General features: G+C 43.1%; 1 protein-coding gene across 2 annotated transcripts in view; it reads left to right on the forward strand.

Moving 5' to 3' along the window:
- Window positions 1–849: 849 nt before the first annotated feature.
- Window positions 850–16,834, forward strand: part of Nfyc (nuclear transcription factor Y subunit gamma) — a 66,666-nt gene continuing 50,681 nt past the window's right edge. Inside the window, exon 1 of one of the 2 annotated variants that reach the window (XM_050161299.1) lies at window positions 850–1,053. The gene's annotated coding sequence lies outside the window, so the exon portion shown is untranslated. Of the gene's footprint in view, window positions 1,054–12,997; window positions 13,225–16,834 lie in introns of those variants that run through there. The other variant, XM_050161300.1, reaches the window with a different exon arrangement.

The raw sequence follows: 16,834 nt of genomic DNA on the forward strand, positions 1-16,834 counted from the left end.
CATGCCTGACTCTAACCCATTTTTATAGAGGGTCTCTCACTGAATTTGGAGCTTGCTGATTCAGCTAGGCAGGCTGATTTCCTTTCTAGCCCTGCAATTATGGGAGGACCCCTGTACTAGCTTTTTACATGGGTGTTGGGGATCTAACTATGGTCTTCATTGAGTGTGGCAGGCACTAATTGAACCACCTCCCAACCATCTTTAATCTTTTATGCCAATTCCTAACACTCAGGTTTGAAAATATCATCTTTAATCCCAGGACACGGGAGGCAGAGGATCTTTGTGAGTTCGAGGCCAGCTTGGTCTACAAGAGCTAGTTCCTGGACAGGCTCCAAAGCTACAGAGAAACCCTGTCTCGAAAATAAAATAAATAAAAATTTAAGAAAAGAAAATATCTTTAAGTTACATTCATTAGTGTGTGTGAGCGCTTCTGCGGGCGCACATAAGATCAGAGAACAGTTTTCAGGAGTCTCCTTTTTGGTTCATCCAGCATTCTACGGATCGAATTTAGCTTGTCAGGTTTGCGGAGCCATCTCACCGGCCCCGGCGAGTTTTTAAACTTGGAATACTGGCGAAGTCCTTCTTCCCCCTACCATTCATTTCTTTTCAAAACAAAACACGGAAAACTATTTGCTAAAATTCAGAAGCAGGCACTTCAAAGCGGAGATCTTCAGGAAAACAAAGTCCTCGGAGGGCACCAGGAAACGCTTCCAGAGCCCCGGGGAGGGGGCGGGGTCAGAAAAGTCTCAGATCTCACTATTCCGTTTTGCTGGGCAGTCGGCCCTTTTTAATTCTCGCGAGACCTCAGGCGGCTCAGCCGCTGCGCACTACGCAGTGCTAAGAGTCAAGGCGCGGAGGGGGAGGGGCGGGGGGGGGAAGAGAGGGTACAACGGCGCGGCCGCCATCTTGCTTGCGCCCCCGCTCCGCGCGCGCTCCGTTTTCCGTGACGCACGCTTCCCCCTCCCCTCCACCGCGCCCGGGCCTCTGCATTGCCCGACGGCGCAGCGGCGCGGGGGCGGCTGCTTTCTTTGCTGGACTCCGGAGCAGAAGCCTGTGAGTGTATGGGAGCTGGGACGAGGAGGGTGGACAGGGCGGCGGCGGCCGGCAGTGGGGGCGGTGCTTCCCGCCTTTGGCGGAGAGCTCACTTTCCTCTGCGGCCGCTGCGGCACTTCGGTCGGGCCTGTCGCCGCCATGTTGTGTCTTCGCCGGGCCCGCCGCTGTCGCCGCGGCTGCGCTCGCGGGGTCCGTGCGCCTGGGCCCGCGGGCTTTCTCCCATTGGCGGAAGGCGACTGCGGGGGGGCTCGCTCGTGATTGGTCGGCGGCGGGGAGGCCGCGGACCTGGCACCTTATTGGTCACGCCGGCTCCGGCCTGGGGGGTGATGAAGGAATTGGCGGCTGTCTGGATGCTAGCTAACTGCTCAGGCTCGGGCGGTCGGGACGACCATCCCTCTCATGCCAGCGTGGCGAGGAGACTCTGGGGCGAAGCCGAAGGGCTTAAGGAGAGAGAAAGAATGGTAGCCTGGGTACGGGCTGCAAAAGGGGACACTCCTAATTCCAGAGGCACTCAGCTAGCTACACGATGGGGGCGTGTAGGTCCCTGGTTTGTAAACACTGGAACGGGAGTTACCGAAGAAAGGTCTTCGAGATCTAGGGGTGCTAGACGTGCTTGGGAATGACCCTGCATAGAAGTCTGAGTGCATGGTATGGGAGTAGAGGGTCTGAGAACCCAAAACACAGAGTCAGACTAAGGATCCTGTAGAATTCAGGTTGTGAAACTCGGAGGGTATGAGTTGAGCCCCGGAGTCCATTCTGGGCCCTTGGCATGGGGGTGTGAGAAACAGGTAAACAGGGATTTCATTGGGCAGTTGTGTCAGGTTTTAGGCACTGAATGCCAAATTTAGCATTGCATTAAGTAGGCTCTAGAAGGTCTTTGCGTAATTGGGAAGTTAGGGGTTGCAGGGGCAGGGATTATGCTAGTTTTGAGATGTTTCATATGAAAGTTTTCTGCTCTTAGAAGACAGAGTCAGGGCTTTGTGCATGATAGGCAAACACTACCAGCAGAGCCACATCCCATCCCTAAAATTTTACTTTCAGTTCAGAGGTACTGAATCTCTAATGGTCCGTGGATCAAACTCAGGAATAATAGAGCTATTACTACTTTGTATTGAGTGCTTGCTTTCTACTAGCTGGGGTACATGTGCATTTTACGTCACACACATGATGGCAGTGCTATTCATTCTCTGAGGAAACAGTTCAGTCATTTGCTGGAGTCAGGTGCACTGCGCCTGGTGCAGTGTTACTGAAGTCCCAGCCACGCTGAGTAAGGTGGGACGCTTGCTTGAGCCCAGGAATTTGAGGTCAACCTGTACCGTGTAGACTCTCTAAAAGCAAAACAAAACCACTAGGAATTAAGTTCACAGCTAGTAAGTGACTGAGTCCAGATCCAGACCTAGGTCTGTAATTCTCAATTTCTGCACTATTTACAGAGTTCCTCTTCTTACAGCTTTATATCTTCTCCCTTCCCCTCCTACCTTTTCTTCTGTCCCCCCCCCCTTTTTGAGACAAGGTTTCATGTAGTCCAGGCTACTCTTGAACTCACTGTGTAACTGATTCCTTACCCTTCTTCTGACTCTGCCTTCTAACTGATGAGATTACCCAGAGAGCCCTGCCATGCTTGTATGTTGGAGCTTTTATTTTTTTATTTTGAAATTGTTAATTTATTTGTATATTTGTCTGTGTGAGCCATAGCATGCTTCAGGTCAGAAACCAGCTTGTAGGTGCATGTTCTCTCCTTCCAACGTGTGAAATCTATGTGTTGCATTTCAGTCTTCAGGCTTTGTGGCTAGAGCCCTTATTTGGTTAGCCATTTTGCCAACCTGGAGCTTTTTATATTTTATTTTTGAGATAGGGTCTCACTATGCAGACCAGGCTGGCCTAGAACTCATAGAGATCCATCTCTTTCTCCTGAATGCTGGGATTAAAGGTGGGTGCCACCTTGACTAGCTGGAGCCCTTATTTATTTATTTATTTATTTATTTATTTATTTGAGGGTTTCTCTATCTAAACCTGGCAGTCCTGGAACTCAGAGATCCACCTGCTCATGCCTCCCAAATGTTGGGATTAAAGGTGTGTGCTACCACCACATGGCCATTCTTTATTTTTAAAGTCTGTATTACCTTGGTACCATAGATACCTTGCTGTGGAAAAGAAAAACACTTGCATTTTAGTTCAGAAAGCTATCTGCAGCTGTTTTAAAGCATATTCTTGTGTGTTGAGGTTCTAAAGAGTGAGAGAACCTTGTCAAGGTCACTTAGCTTTGCAAAGACACGCCATAAGCTGTGTCTGTCCTCAATTATTGGATAGGTGACTTCATTCCACTGGACAGCATTGCCTCACCTGTGGAAGAGATGACCCTTTAAAGCCAGCTGTTGGACTGGGGATGCAACTCAAGATGGTAGCGCATGAGCCTAGCATGTAGTGAGCCCTGGATTTGACCATTAGCATCAAATAAACTGGACCTAGTAATGCATAGTTGTAATCCTAGCACCCAGAAGGTAGAGAAGGAAGGCTCAGGAGTTTGAGGCCACACTTTGATATATGAGACTTTGTCTCTAAATTAATTAGTTAATTAAAATGAAATAAAAATATCTGAACAGTGGTGGCACATGCCTTTAATCCCATCTCATGGAGGCAGAGACAGGCAGATCTCTGAGTTTGAGACCAGCCTGGTCTACAAGAGCTAGTTGTAGGACAGCAGCGAGGACTTTTGTGCAGAGAAACCCTGTCTTGAAAAACAAAACAAAACAAAGAAGCAAACAACAACCAAAAAAAAAAAATGAGATAAAAGTAAAGGCAGGATCTTTCTATGTAGCTCAAGCTAGCCTCTAATTTGGAATCCTCTTGTCCCAGCCTCTTGAATATTTAGTCTACAGAGTATATTTTGACTTTTTCTTTAGCCCCTTTGGTACAGTGCCCAGAGTTACATGCAGGAAAGTGCACTACCACATGATTCCAGTGATGACTTCAAGTCATAAGTTCAAGCTCACCTCATTCATTCAAAGGAAAATGGCAGAGGACATGCTTAGGGTTACAAATGACTTTGAATTTTATTCCAATTTGAGAACACTACTGCTGGGCGGCGGTGGTGTACACCTTTAATCCCAGCACTTGGGAGGCAGAGGCAGGCGGATCTTGCCTGTGAGTTCGAGGCCAGCCTGGTCTACAGAGCGAGTTCCAGGACAGGCTCCAAAGCTGCAGAGAAACCTTGTCTTGAAAAACCAAAAATCCCAAACCTGCCCCCCTATCCCCAAAAGGACCTTCCTTAACTAGCAAGTTGTTCTTTTCCTTTCTACTTGTTTTAGAGAGAACAGATTGTGAGTTACCTAATGTCTTATAGCTTTTTTGCTTACTCAGTTTCTCATGCATGAACTGGGACAAGTTAGGAAGGTTAGCATACAGCTCATTTCAGACTGAAAGCACCCTCTTATTTTCAGTGGATTATCTGCAGGAGGAAATGGATTCCATCTTTGACCACAAAGTGCCTATGGGAAAGGTTGGGATAGCAGCTGATTGTGTCCCTGACATTTCTGCAGTCTCTACTCTGTGTGCTGTGGTATTGTCTGAGTTTTAGTTGTAATTACAAAAAATGAGTATAATAGCATATGAGAAGATAACATTGTGAACCTTAATAAATGAGAGAACTCATTATTTTCTTTTTAGAACAGCATAGAATGTGCCATTCTAACCAACATCCAGTGAGAGCTTTCTTGACAAGAAGGTCTTTTGTAGTTCTCTCCTCCTTTGTGTGCAGCAGGATTCCACATGGGGGAGCAACCACTGATAGAAAGGAGAGACATCAATCATTTGGGTTGTTGTGGCCTAGAGGCTGATTTTCCATGGGCCAATGTGAGGTCAGTCTTAAACTTCTACATGCTCAAAGTGGCTGGGTAATTTGTTTCAGGGAAAAGTTGTCTTATGATAGCCTCTGTTAACTCCCAGTTGCAGCCAGGTATAGATGGTGGAATGAAAAGCGTTTCACATTTGCTAGAAGCAATTATTAAAGTTAGAACAACCAGTATTTTTTTTTTTTTTTTTTTGGTTTTTCGAGACAGGGTTTCTCTGTGGCTTTGCAGCCTGTCCTGGAACTAGCTCTGTAGACCAGGTTGGTCTCGAACTCGCAGAGATCCGCCTGCCTCTGCCTCCCGAGTGCTGGAGAACAACCAGTATTATTCTATTCAGAGAATTTAGATTCTCTAATGGCAGAAAATTTTACTGGAAGTTGGATTTTGGTTTGTGTGTTTTATAGTCACTGGTCAAACTTGTTTTTTTTTTTTTTTAAAGTAAGCAGAAGATAACATTCTGTTTAAAAAAAAAAATCTTCCTGCCTGCAGAACTTTTTGTCAGGTTGCAAGATTTGTTCACACCCTTCCACCTTTCATTTTTCTCAACAGTGATATGTGGTCTTTGAGAAGCACTTGTGGTCACCTCCACCATCATCATCATTATTACTATTATTATTATTTGAGACAGGGTTTCTCTGTAGCTTTGGAGTCTGTCCTGGCACTTGCTCTGTAGATCAGGCTGGCCATGAACTCACAGAGATCCACCTGCCTTTGCCTCCTGAGTGCTGGGATTAAAGGTGTGCACCACCACCACCCTGCTCAGTATTGGGTTTATGCTCCCAGTCTGCAAAGAGAACTTTCTAATGGATAACCTTCAAGTGTAGTTTAGAGAGATGAACTACAGTCTACCTTTTCTGCACTTGAATATTTCTAGAATAGCTTTAAACTAAAGGTTTAAATTTTCAATGTCTAAGGTACATAAAGGTGTCTTATTTAAGCTACCCTGCCCATTTAAAGTCAGTAGTGTGTAAGATTCAAGGGTTGTTCTGAGATTAGAACCAGAAATAGTGATCTTGAACAGTGTTTCAATAAGAGAAGAAATGAGATAGATGACTCAGGAAATGATGCTACAAATAGAGTGGTTTTGTTTGTTTTGGTTTTTCAGACAGGGTTTCTCTGTGAAACAGTCCTGGCAGTCCTGGAACTTGCTCTGAAGATCAGGCTGGCCTTGAAATCAGAGATCCACCTGCCTCTGCCTCCCAGGTGCTGGGATTAAGGCTTGTGCCACCACTGCCTGGTGGTTTTTGGTATTTGAAGACAGGATTTCTTAGTGTAACAGCTCTGACTGTCCTGGAACTCACCGGGTACACCAAACTGGCCTTGAACTCAGAGACCCACCTGCCTCTGCCTCTTGAGTGCTGGAATTAAAGATGAGCACCACCATCAACTGGCCACATAGAGTGTTTTCTATCATGTCACTGGTGGAAAGCTATAAGTTTCTAAAGCTGTTCATGGTACTTAATTGCCCCAATTCCTAGACTCAGGAGCTGCAAAGTGTCCAGGTAGCTGTATGAAATGAGATTCTTTGCTTATTTGTTTATTTATTTTGTTTTTGTTTTTTTGAGACAGGGGTTCTCTGTAGCCTTAGAGCCTGTCTTAGAATCTGCTCTTGTAGACCAGGCTGGCTTTGAACTTGCAGAGATCCACCTGCTTCTGCCTCCCAAGTGCTGGGATTAAAGGGATGCTTCACCACAGCCTGGCAAAGTGAGATTCTTTGCTCAGTGTTAAGAATGTATATGATGGGGGGCTGGAGAGATGGCTCAGAGGTTAAGAGCACTGCCTGCTCTTCCAAAGGTCCTGAGTTCAATTCCCAGCAACCACATGGTGGCTCACAACCATCTGTAATGATATCTGGTGCCCTCTTCTGGCCTGCAGGCATACACACAGACAGAATATTGTATACATAATAAATAAATATTAAAAAAAGAATGTGTATGATGTCCATTTTTAAAGAATGAAGGCTTAAGAGGTATATACTATCTTCACAGTTGAATGCTTTGTCACTTCTGTCTTAAAAAGTACTACTCTCCCAAGGGGGCTCACTAACCATAGAACTTATTCCTTATGAAATGGACAGTTTAAGAAACAGTGTGTGCTTGGTTGGCAGTACTCTGGAAGGCAGAATATTTTGTTAATGATGATATTTAATGTTTTCAGTAATACTAAATTTAGAAAGGAAAATGTGCAGCAAACTTTCTCTTTCTCTGTCTCTTCCTTCCTTCCTTCCTTTCTTTAAGGTAGGATCTCTGCATAGCTCTGGCTGTCCTGGAACTCATTATGTAGATCAGGCTGGCCTCTTACAGATATCCTGCCTCTGCCTCTCTAGTGCTGGGACTAAAGTAATGAACTACCACACCCAGCTAGTGCATTAAACTCTTTAACTGTTTTGGAAGGCTAGCCCAAAAGAGTTGCCTGGAATCTTTCCTTCTACAAAAATGTGTTACTGAATAGTAAACAAGTGAAATCTAGTTCCTTATTTTACAGATATCAGTCAAGCCTCTGTACCTCTGTACGTGTGTGTTATGACCATCGTATAGTGGAGCTTGGGTGAGAGCTCTAGAGCAGTCTGTGCAGGACAGCTGGGCCTATACTGGGAAAGGACTTTTCTGAGACTGAGATATATCTCAAAAGTGACACAGTTAGAGATTATTATTTTAAAGGTTATCCAATTTAATTGATAATAAATTATAATTAATAGTATCTCTTTGAGCATGTAACAGGCATATTATTCTGCATGTATTATTAACTACTGAGTTCTGGGCCATCAAAATGACTGAGTGGGTAAAATTGTTTACCTTGCAAGCCTAATGACCTAAGTTTGATCCTTAGACCCTCAGGCGGAAAGAGAACCCTACTTCCAGAAGCTGTCCTCTGAACTCTGCAGACCATACATGGAGTAGTAGTGATAAAATAACATCATAACCACTGAGTCTTACTGGTTCAAAAAAAGAGTTCTCTTTTCTTCCATCTTCCCCTACTCCCTCTCCTCTCCTTGCTATTTCCCTTTTTCTCACCTCCCTTTTTTTTTAAACAGGCTCTCCCTATTTAGTCCTAACTATCTTGGAACTCAATGTATAGATCAGGTCTGGCACAGAACATACAGAGATCCTCCTGTCTCTGCCTACCAAATGCTGGGATTAAAGGTGTGTATCACCATACCTGGCCCCTTCTCTCTTTTGAGGCAGGGTCTAGTACACTATTCAACCCAGACTGACCTCCGCCTTGTGAGTGATGAGGTCACGCATGTATACACCGGCGTGCTTGGCTTTCCATTCATATTTTTCACCGCTGGCTGCTGTCATACCAAGGGCTCTTATTCTATGAGATCTTAACTCCCCCAGGAAGCCCTCTGAGCAGCCTGGCGTTTAATAGGGCCATGGTGAGGTTCTCTGCGTATCCTCCTGTTAGCACTGTGTGTATGCCCTTGTAACTAACTTGGCATCATGATCCCTGGGTTAAATTTCTTACAACAGAGTTTAATCCCATTGAGGACAGACATTGTGTCTGGTTTGAGACTCAGGGCTTAGTACTGTCTGTGCCTGTAAGTATTTGTTGAAGAAAAAAAAATGATTTTGATCTTCCAACTCTGTAAGCTGTTGCAATACAGGAGACTGGTTGCAGTGGAGCTTTAGTAACTAGCTTGAGGCATCTGCTACACAGTCATGATGGTAAGGAATTGGAGTCTAAATCTGCTAGGTGCAAAGTCTGGGCTTTTTTGTGTGCTGCTCTACATTGCTGTTCTTTTTCTTCTCTTGTCTTTACATATTCTTGTCAAGTGTAGAGACAGCCTGTGACTAACAGTCCCATTCATAGCTTTCCAGGCAGCTTGTCCCCATGTTTGGACAGCTGAGAGCTGAACTAAGTTCCTCCAGAATAATTTTTCATCCATTGGTCTCAATTTATGCTTTGGTTTATCTGTACCTGCACTTCTCCCTTGTTAGCAGAGTCTCACGATGTATCCTGGCTGGCCCCCTGCAGTTTAGACTGGCCTTGTAGGGTTTTTTTAATAGAATAATTTAGAATTTATCATCTATCAAAGGTCCTTCCCTCCCATTCATTCATTGAATAACCATTTTTTTTTTCCAAACAGATTTTCTTTGTGTAGCCCAAGTAACCGTTTCCTAAGCACCAGCGCTACATGTTTGTATGACGATAATTCATTGCTCTAACTGTTCCTAGGCTGCCTTTAGGGAGGATCTTGTTAGGGTGGTCGTTATTGTTTTGTAGTTAGGATTGAACCTGTGTGTGTTTGTAGGAAGTGCCGTACCACTGAACTACTAGTCAGCTCCTTTTGTTTTTTATTTATTTTTTATTTTTGGTTTTTCTTTTTTTTTTAAATATTTATTTATTTATTATGTATACAATATTCTGTCTGTGTGGATGTCTGCAGGCCAGAAGAGGGCACCAGACCTCATTACAGATGGTTGTGAGCCACCATGTGGTTGCTGGGAATTGAACTCAGGACCTTTGGAAGAGCAGGCAATGCTCTTAACCACTGAGCCATTTCTCCAGCCCTATTTTTGGTTTTTCAAGATAGGGTTTCTCTGTAGCTTTGGAGCCTGTCCTGGAACTCAGACCAGGCTGGCCTCGAATTCACAGAGATCCACCTGCCTCTGCCTCCTAGCGCAGGGAATAAAGGCGTGCGCCACCACCGCCCGGCTTCTCTTACTTTTTTAGGAGGTTTCATCCTATCATACTCCTGCCTTAGCCTGTAGGTAGGATTACAGGCTTATACCATCAGGTTTAACTATTTCTGTTCTCTTCTGAAAATATGTTGACACTTATAAAAACAAAACACAAACAAGCCTTGAGGTGGTGCTTTTTTGGGGGGGGGGAGTAGTTAATAGTTGTTTAGAACTAAGTTGGGAAAGATTTGTATCAGAAGCTGTAACGCAGTAAAAAGCTTCAGATTTTCTTTCCTTTGCTTTTTTTTTTTTTTTTTTTTTTTTTTTTTGAGATTCGCTATCTGTAGTTCTGGCTGGCCTGGAACTCACTGTGGAGACCAAACTAGCCTTGAATTTGAAGAAATTTGCCTGCCTCTGCCTCCTAGGGCTGAGATTAAAGGTGTGGGCCACCATGCCCAGCTGATTTGCTTATAACTTTTAAAAATTTTTTTGCTTATAACTTTTTAAACAGTTTGAAACATACATCAAAATACAAAGGTTTGACATTAAAATAATCTGACTTTTGTGTCTTTAAAAAATCTGGAGTTCACTTTGCACTAGACCAGTATTCCTCCATGACCATTGTTATTAGAGCTGATAGCGTTTGCCCCTTTAGATAGGACATTCACTCTGCAGTTTTCCCAGTTCTCACTATCCCGTTATTGCTATTGTGGCTAAAGTCAAGACTGGTTTTCAGGAGGTAGGAGGGACTTGATTTTTTGGAGACAGAATTTTGTTGTGCTGCTCTGGTTGGCCTGGTAGTTACTATGTGCAGCCAGGATGTCCTTTAACTGATGGAAATCCTCCTGTTTCTGCCTAGAGAGTACTAGAATTACAAGTGCACTTGATTTATATATTGATGCTGAGCATCAGGAATACATGTAGAAAGACACAGTTGCTGTTTTGAAGAATCTCTTCTGTGGTAATAAAGATGTTTTTAAAAATAAATTATAGTGTGTATAAAGCACTGTAGTAAATGTATGTTTAGATATTTATTGAGTACCAAATTCCAGATTTGCTTAGTGCTTGTATTTATCTCAGCTCTCCTGGGAGTAAATACTGTTTTATCACTTTCAGCATGAAGAAATGAGCTCAGGAATGCCTAAGTAACTTGGCTAAGATCAAACAGCTATTAAGGAGGTAGCTACAATTCAGAAATTAGTGTTTTGGCCAAGAACATGAGTTCTCACCCTTCTGTGAGAGCACTGAAGCTTGAACTGAGTAACCTGAGTTACTGGTCTTCTTAATGATGAGAGTGTTTTTTAGGACGAATAGATGCAATTGTGTGGTGTAGAGGACTGCCAAGACACAGGGTCAGGGAAGAATGGAGTCCCAGATATCCCATGATGCACTTAGGCAGAGGTAGTATCAGCTAGGGAATCATCAGGCTAAGGTAGAATCAGCTAGAGAAAGTGAATGGGTCAGGTTGCCAAATTCAAGGATAATTTGTGTTTTCTTCCCACTGTGGTTTGAATTCTACTGTGGTGACTGCTGATGAGAAATAGGAGTTGAAATGTTTTCTTGTAAACTGCCAAGAACTAATACAAACTATGCCCAAGACCTTCACAGAGTAGCAAGGGACTTGATTGGTTTAATCTGGTACATCAAAAAACAGAGTTGAAAGGCAGACTTTTAGAACAATAACCAGACCTCAGCTGTGACTGGTGGTGAAAGGCCTGGATTTCCGGCCTAAAAAACCAAGGTTTTTTTTTTTTTTTTTTTTTTTGGTCCAGCTGGGAGTCCTCTTACATAGTTCTTTGCAGCCGAGGATTGCTTGCTGCAGGAATACAGGGCATAGAAGAGAAATTACCACAGAATAGTTCTAGGGCCTTAACACAAGTCTTTTTTCTTTCTGCATGGTGTCCTCTGTAAGAAACAAGAAGGTAGAGTTAGATGGCAGTTAGCACTAAATATTTTTTCAATGGGTTTTCAAGTACAGCATAGTGTACTTTATATATATTAACACATTTAGTCCCTACAGTGTATATGGAGTGTATTACAGATGACCAAACTGGGACTCAAGCTTAGTCTGTGTTGTAATTAAAAGCTAGGTTGTGAACTGGGCGGTGGTGGCGCACACCTTTAATCCCAGCACTTGGGAGGCAGAGGCAGGTGGATCTCTGTGCTAGGCTAGCCTGATCTACAAGAGCTAGTTCCAGGACAGGCTCCAAAGCTACAGAGAAACCCTGTCTCAAAAAACAAACAAACAAAAAAAACCCAAAACAACAACAACAAAAATTACAAACAAATAAAAGCTAGGTTGTGGAGTCCAAAATCTGTAGGTAACTCTGAAGGTTACCCCTGGTGACCTTCAGTACCCTAGCGTTTTTCCAGAAACAACAGTGAGCCAAGTAAAGCTATTAATCTCTCTTGAGATCACTCCCGCTGCTTATTTCAGAAACAAAACAAAACAAAACAAACAAACAAACAACCAACCAGGGTCTTGTTATGTAGACCACACTGGAATTCTGAATTCTTTTGCACCATCCTCTCTGCTGGTTAACTGGGATTACAGGTATGTGCTTTAGCATTTTGCTGTCATAGAAGGCAAATCCCCCCTCCATCACATTTTCAGTACGTTGAAATGGAGCATTGTAGTGGGCTTTTTTGAAATGCCACTGTCTGTGCCACCAACTTCATACATTACCCCCAAATCTTCCTATTTTGATTTATTAGTATTTTAAAATAAAATGCATCACCTTGGTAATAATCTGTGCTTTTAAAATTACCATGAATACAAAGACAGGCACCTTTTAGAAATCCAGAAGACTATCGGGTGGGCACAGCTTCACTTTGATTTATTGAGAAGGCTGAGTTTTTTTCTTGATTAACCCTGCCCGGTTTTATTCCTCTGATAATAATGGTCAGTAGAAACCTGGAGGTAGATTGTCACAACTTTCCAACCTTGTGCCCATTGCTTCTCTGGTTTACTGCCATAGATTACTGTAGCAATATCTTACAGACACTATTCATGGCCAATCAGAAGCAGTGAAATTACGTTCAGTTTTTTAAATGGAACTCTGTAGCCAATAGGAAATCCTTTGGGTGGGAAATGTGGTGACCCTTTCCTTTGGTTTTTAAGAACAATTCTAAATTTGCCCTCCTCCGTTTTTGAAGCGCATGAGACCATAAGTGTCTGCTGTGTGCATTTGCTGAGTATTTCCATTCCTTAAGTTCTTGGGTTTGAAGTGAAGAATCTGACCCCTGTTCTGCTTCTCAAGGTAACTTTAAAACAGGAAGTGTACAAAGGAGGTAACTGATGACGTGAACAGCCAATCACAGCTTTGTAGTCTTAGCTGATAAACCGGCTCAGCCAATGGGACAGCTTTGGAGGCAAGGTTTGGTGTCAAATAGCAGGCTAGATTGAATGCCTTTGACTGTTAAAGTGGAAGGAGGCTGCAGGCTTCATTGGAGCCTCAGAGTTTTTCACTGAGGCAGGGGTCAGCTGAAAGACAAAGAAAAATGGCGAATAGTTTGCTGGGGGGTGGGAGGACAGCTGTTCGGGTTTTCACTGGAGTGGACATTCCAGACTCAGGTTTCTGCATCTTCTGCTGCCTTTTGTCCTCCGTTCCTTTTTTAGGGGGAAGGATAGGAGTGACTTAAATTCTCCCTGTCCGAGGAGATATAAATAACTCCATGTAAAATTAATGCAGTTCTCGGTAAGTTTAATTCTTTGTTTTGTGTTGAAATGATAGAGACTGTTAGCTTCAGAGAGTATAGGCAAGTTGCACTGTTTCAGAAAATGGCCACTTTACATTCCATGCATACCTTCCCGGTGCACCTAGATTACCTTGCTCTGTTTAGATTTTGCATGTCCTTCAACTATGGTTTTCCTACTTTAATATCGACAAGACAGATGCAAGAAGGGCTAATCATTTTTCATGGGCATACAGAAGCAAAGCACTGTCTTTGCATTGGGTAAACTTAACTGTTTTCCAAATAATTTTCCTTTGTTCAAGTGCACTGAAGCTTTTCTCCAGAATAAGCTGAGTTGTTTTTAAGAGTTTTTCTATTTCCATGCACTTTGTTGTCACACATGTTTTTAGAGATAGAAGCAACATTAATGCTCTTTCATTTGTTTGAAAATATGATTTGTAACTGATGCAGGTTCTAATAGGGAAGGCCCCCATGCCAGCCTGAAATTCTGTAACTTTCTTGATCTACCTGTCTGCCTCTCTTATTATAATAGGAATCCATTGAGTAAGTCTTTGATGTAAAATGTTCATGTTAGTTTAATGTGCTGATTAGTTTAGAAGCCAGTTAAAATTTGAATTGACAAGCTTATCATATTTTTGTCAGCTGTTGATTTGGTTCTTTAAAATGATTGAAGCAAAATGCTTTTGTTTTCAGTATGAAATATTTAAGGGACTTAACCTGCAGTTTGTGATTAGAAAAGTGAAGAGTGTAGGTAGCCTTTTGCCCTTGATATTTACCCCCTTCTTTAAGGCTATGAAGCTAATGGAGGTTGCTAATCAGTAACAAGTCAGTTCTTGTGAATAGTGGAATCATTAGTTCTGTGTACTAAGATCCGTTGTACGCTTGGTTTTTAAAAAGCAGTTCTTTGTTTTTCTCTTTATTTGCAAATACTGAATGAAGGTCATTGGAACATTCCTGCTGCAGATTGAGTGTAGAGCAGTTAGGCAGCAGCTGCTCTGGACAGGGAAGGGAGCAGGCCTGGCTAGAGGAGAAGTTTGGAAGGTGTTGATCTGCCTTCCCTTACTTCCTCTTGAGGAAAGGATTTACCTGAGAGGATCCTTTGGGGTTTCGGTTTAGACACTTCCAAGGGAGTGGGGTATGTAGTCCAAGTTTCCGAATGCAGGCCTCTGTGTAGCCGCTCCGAAAAGTGACCTTGAAAAACTGCCGGGGAGTTGAAAGATTGAAGGACAAAGTTTGTTTATGCAGATTTGAACTGAAAAGCTCTCTAAGATGAAAGACTGTACTTCTGGGTGTTCTAGTCCAGTGGTTCCTAGGAATCTGTTAGAGTTTAGATTCAGAGTTCATAAGTAATAGGCCTGCATTCGTTCTCTTCTTCCCTTGCCATTTCTTTCTCACCCTCCACCCACAGGAAACATTTACTAAATTCTTCTGATAGGATAGTTGAGTGAATTACCTAACAGATTGAGAATTCATCGCCTGCTCCTCTGTTAACCGTGTGATCTAGAGGGTTCTCAGTGAGGAGAATGGTGTTCAGGTGCTCAAGCGTTGTAGTTGAAACTCCTGGAGGACTGGAATGCTGGTTGTAAGAAAATGCTCAATTTGGGGGAATTTTAAGTCCTAAGAGAAAGGAGGGTGTGTTATATTATTTTTTTAAGTGCTGTTTAATTTAAATATATTTCGTGTAGGCTGTTGGTGTATATTACTTGTTTCAAGTTGTATGTTGTTTTACAAAAACAGATGAAGGTATCAGTGACCTTATTGGCTCTGAGAGAGGCCTGGAGCAGAGGGATAAAACTGAAGGTGGGAAAAATAGGAGGTTGAGACAAAACTCTATATGTTTTGGAACTTTGTGGAGGAGTTAGTTGCTTAGTACATCTAGCCAAGTTTTCCATCTTTTTGAGGTCACCCAGTGCCTGTGAAAACACACACAGGAACCCTTTGTGAACCTTGAAGCAGCTGAGGTGTTTCCTGGATGTTGAATGGCATTTTTGGACCCTTCAGTTTGGTACTTTGTTGAATGACACTTAACAAATCTCATTTAACACATTAGACTTGAGAACATTTTTTAGACAAAGCAGGAAAACTTTATATCCAGAAAGAGCAAAAATCCTTATGAAATTAATCCTAACTCCTGGAAGTAGCAGGAGGGATGAGGGCCAGGGAGGCTGGGATAGAGCTAGTTTGTTCATTCTGGTGGCAGACAGTATTTTGAGACACTACAATATAAACTATTTAAATAAGAGTCCTGTGTTCAGGTCCCACAGGCAAGTCATCTGTTTAGAGTCAACTTATTAAAAACATGGGACCTAACAGGCTGCAGCTGTCGCTCAATTGGCAGAGTGCTTGTCGAGCATGCAGAACAGCCAGGATTTGATTCCTAGCGCTTCAAAAACCAGGCATGCTGATGCGTACCTGTGCTCTCAGTACTTGGGTGTGGGGAACCAGGAGGATCCAGAAGTGCAAGGTTATTCAAGACCAGCCAGTGTCTCAAAAAAGACCTAAAAGTAGCAATTTGCAGGGTAGGACTGTAAATGTTTGTGGGTTGTGTGCATGTGCTTTCACTTGTTCAGAACAGGGCTTGACCTTGAGTGATTTCCTTTATCATCCACTATTTTTCTTTTGAGACAGGATTTCCAAGTTTACCTGGAGCTTACATTGATTGGCTAGAGTGGTTAGCCAGTGAGCCCCCAGTATCCTTTTTTCTCTGCCTCCCAGTTACAGGGTTACAAACAGGTCTGTAACACCATGCCTGACGTTTTGACATGGATGCTGGGTATCCAAACTCAGGTCTCTAGGCCTGAACATACTTGCTTACTGAACCATTCCCCCCACTTTTTTCTCCTTTCTTGAAATTTTTTATTAGATTTTATTTATTGTGTGTGTGGGGTCATGATCATGCCATGGTGCGTATTATAGGTTAGAGGACAGTTTCAGCAATGGGTTCTCTCATTTCACCTTGGTAATTTGTGGGCCCAACTTAGGTTAAAAGTCTTGGAGGAGGGTCTTTTTATCTGCTGTCCCCCCCCCCCCCACCTTATTTTTATTTTGCGATAAACCCTTGTGTAGTCCAGCCAGGTCTAGGATTCTCTGTGGAGTCAAGGATGACCTTGAACTCTTGACCTTTAATCGCTTCCTGGGTGCTGAGATTACTGGTGTACACCACTTGGTCTCAGTACTGAGGATGGAAAGTAGGACTTTGTCTGCAAGGCAAATGCTCTACTGAGCTAACTCCCCTGCAGCGTGTTACTCAGTGGTGAGTCTTGAATAAGGTCCTGTATGTTAAATTCTCTGCGCAGAGGCTGGAGAGATGGCTCAGAGGTTAAGAGCATTGCCTGCTCTTCCAAAGGTCCTGAGGTCAATTCCCAGCAACCACATGGTGGCTCACAACCATCTGTAATGGGATCTGGTGCCCTCTTCTGGCCTGCAGACATACACACAGACAAAGCATTGTATACATAATAAATAAATAAATATTAAAAAAATTCTCTGGGCTGGAGAGATGGCTCAGTGGTTAAGAGCTTTGCCTGCTCTTCCAAAGGTCCTGAGTTCAATTCCCAGCAACCACATGGTGGCTCACAACCATCCGTAAAGAGGTCTGGCGCCCTCTTCTGG

Source organism: Alexandromys fortis, unplaced genomic scaffold, assembly GCF_014885135.2.
Source record: "Alexandromys fortis isolate MF-2015 unplaced genomic scaffold, M_Fortis_MF-2015_v1.1 scaffold_122, whole genome shotgun sequence".
Taxonomy (NCBI): domain Eukaryota; kingdom Metazoa; phylum Chordata; class Mammalia; order Rodentia; family Cricetidae; genus Alexandromys; species Alexandromys fortis.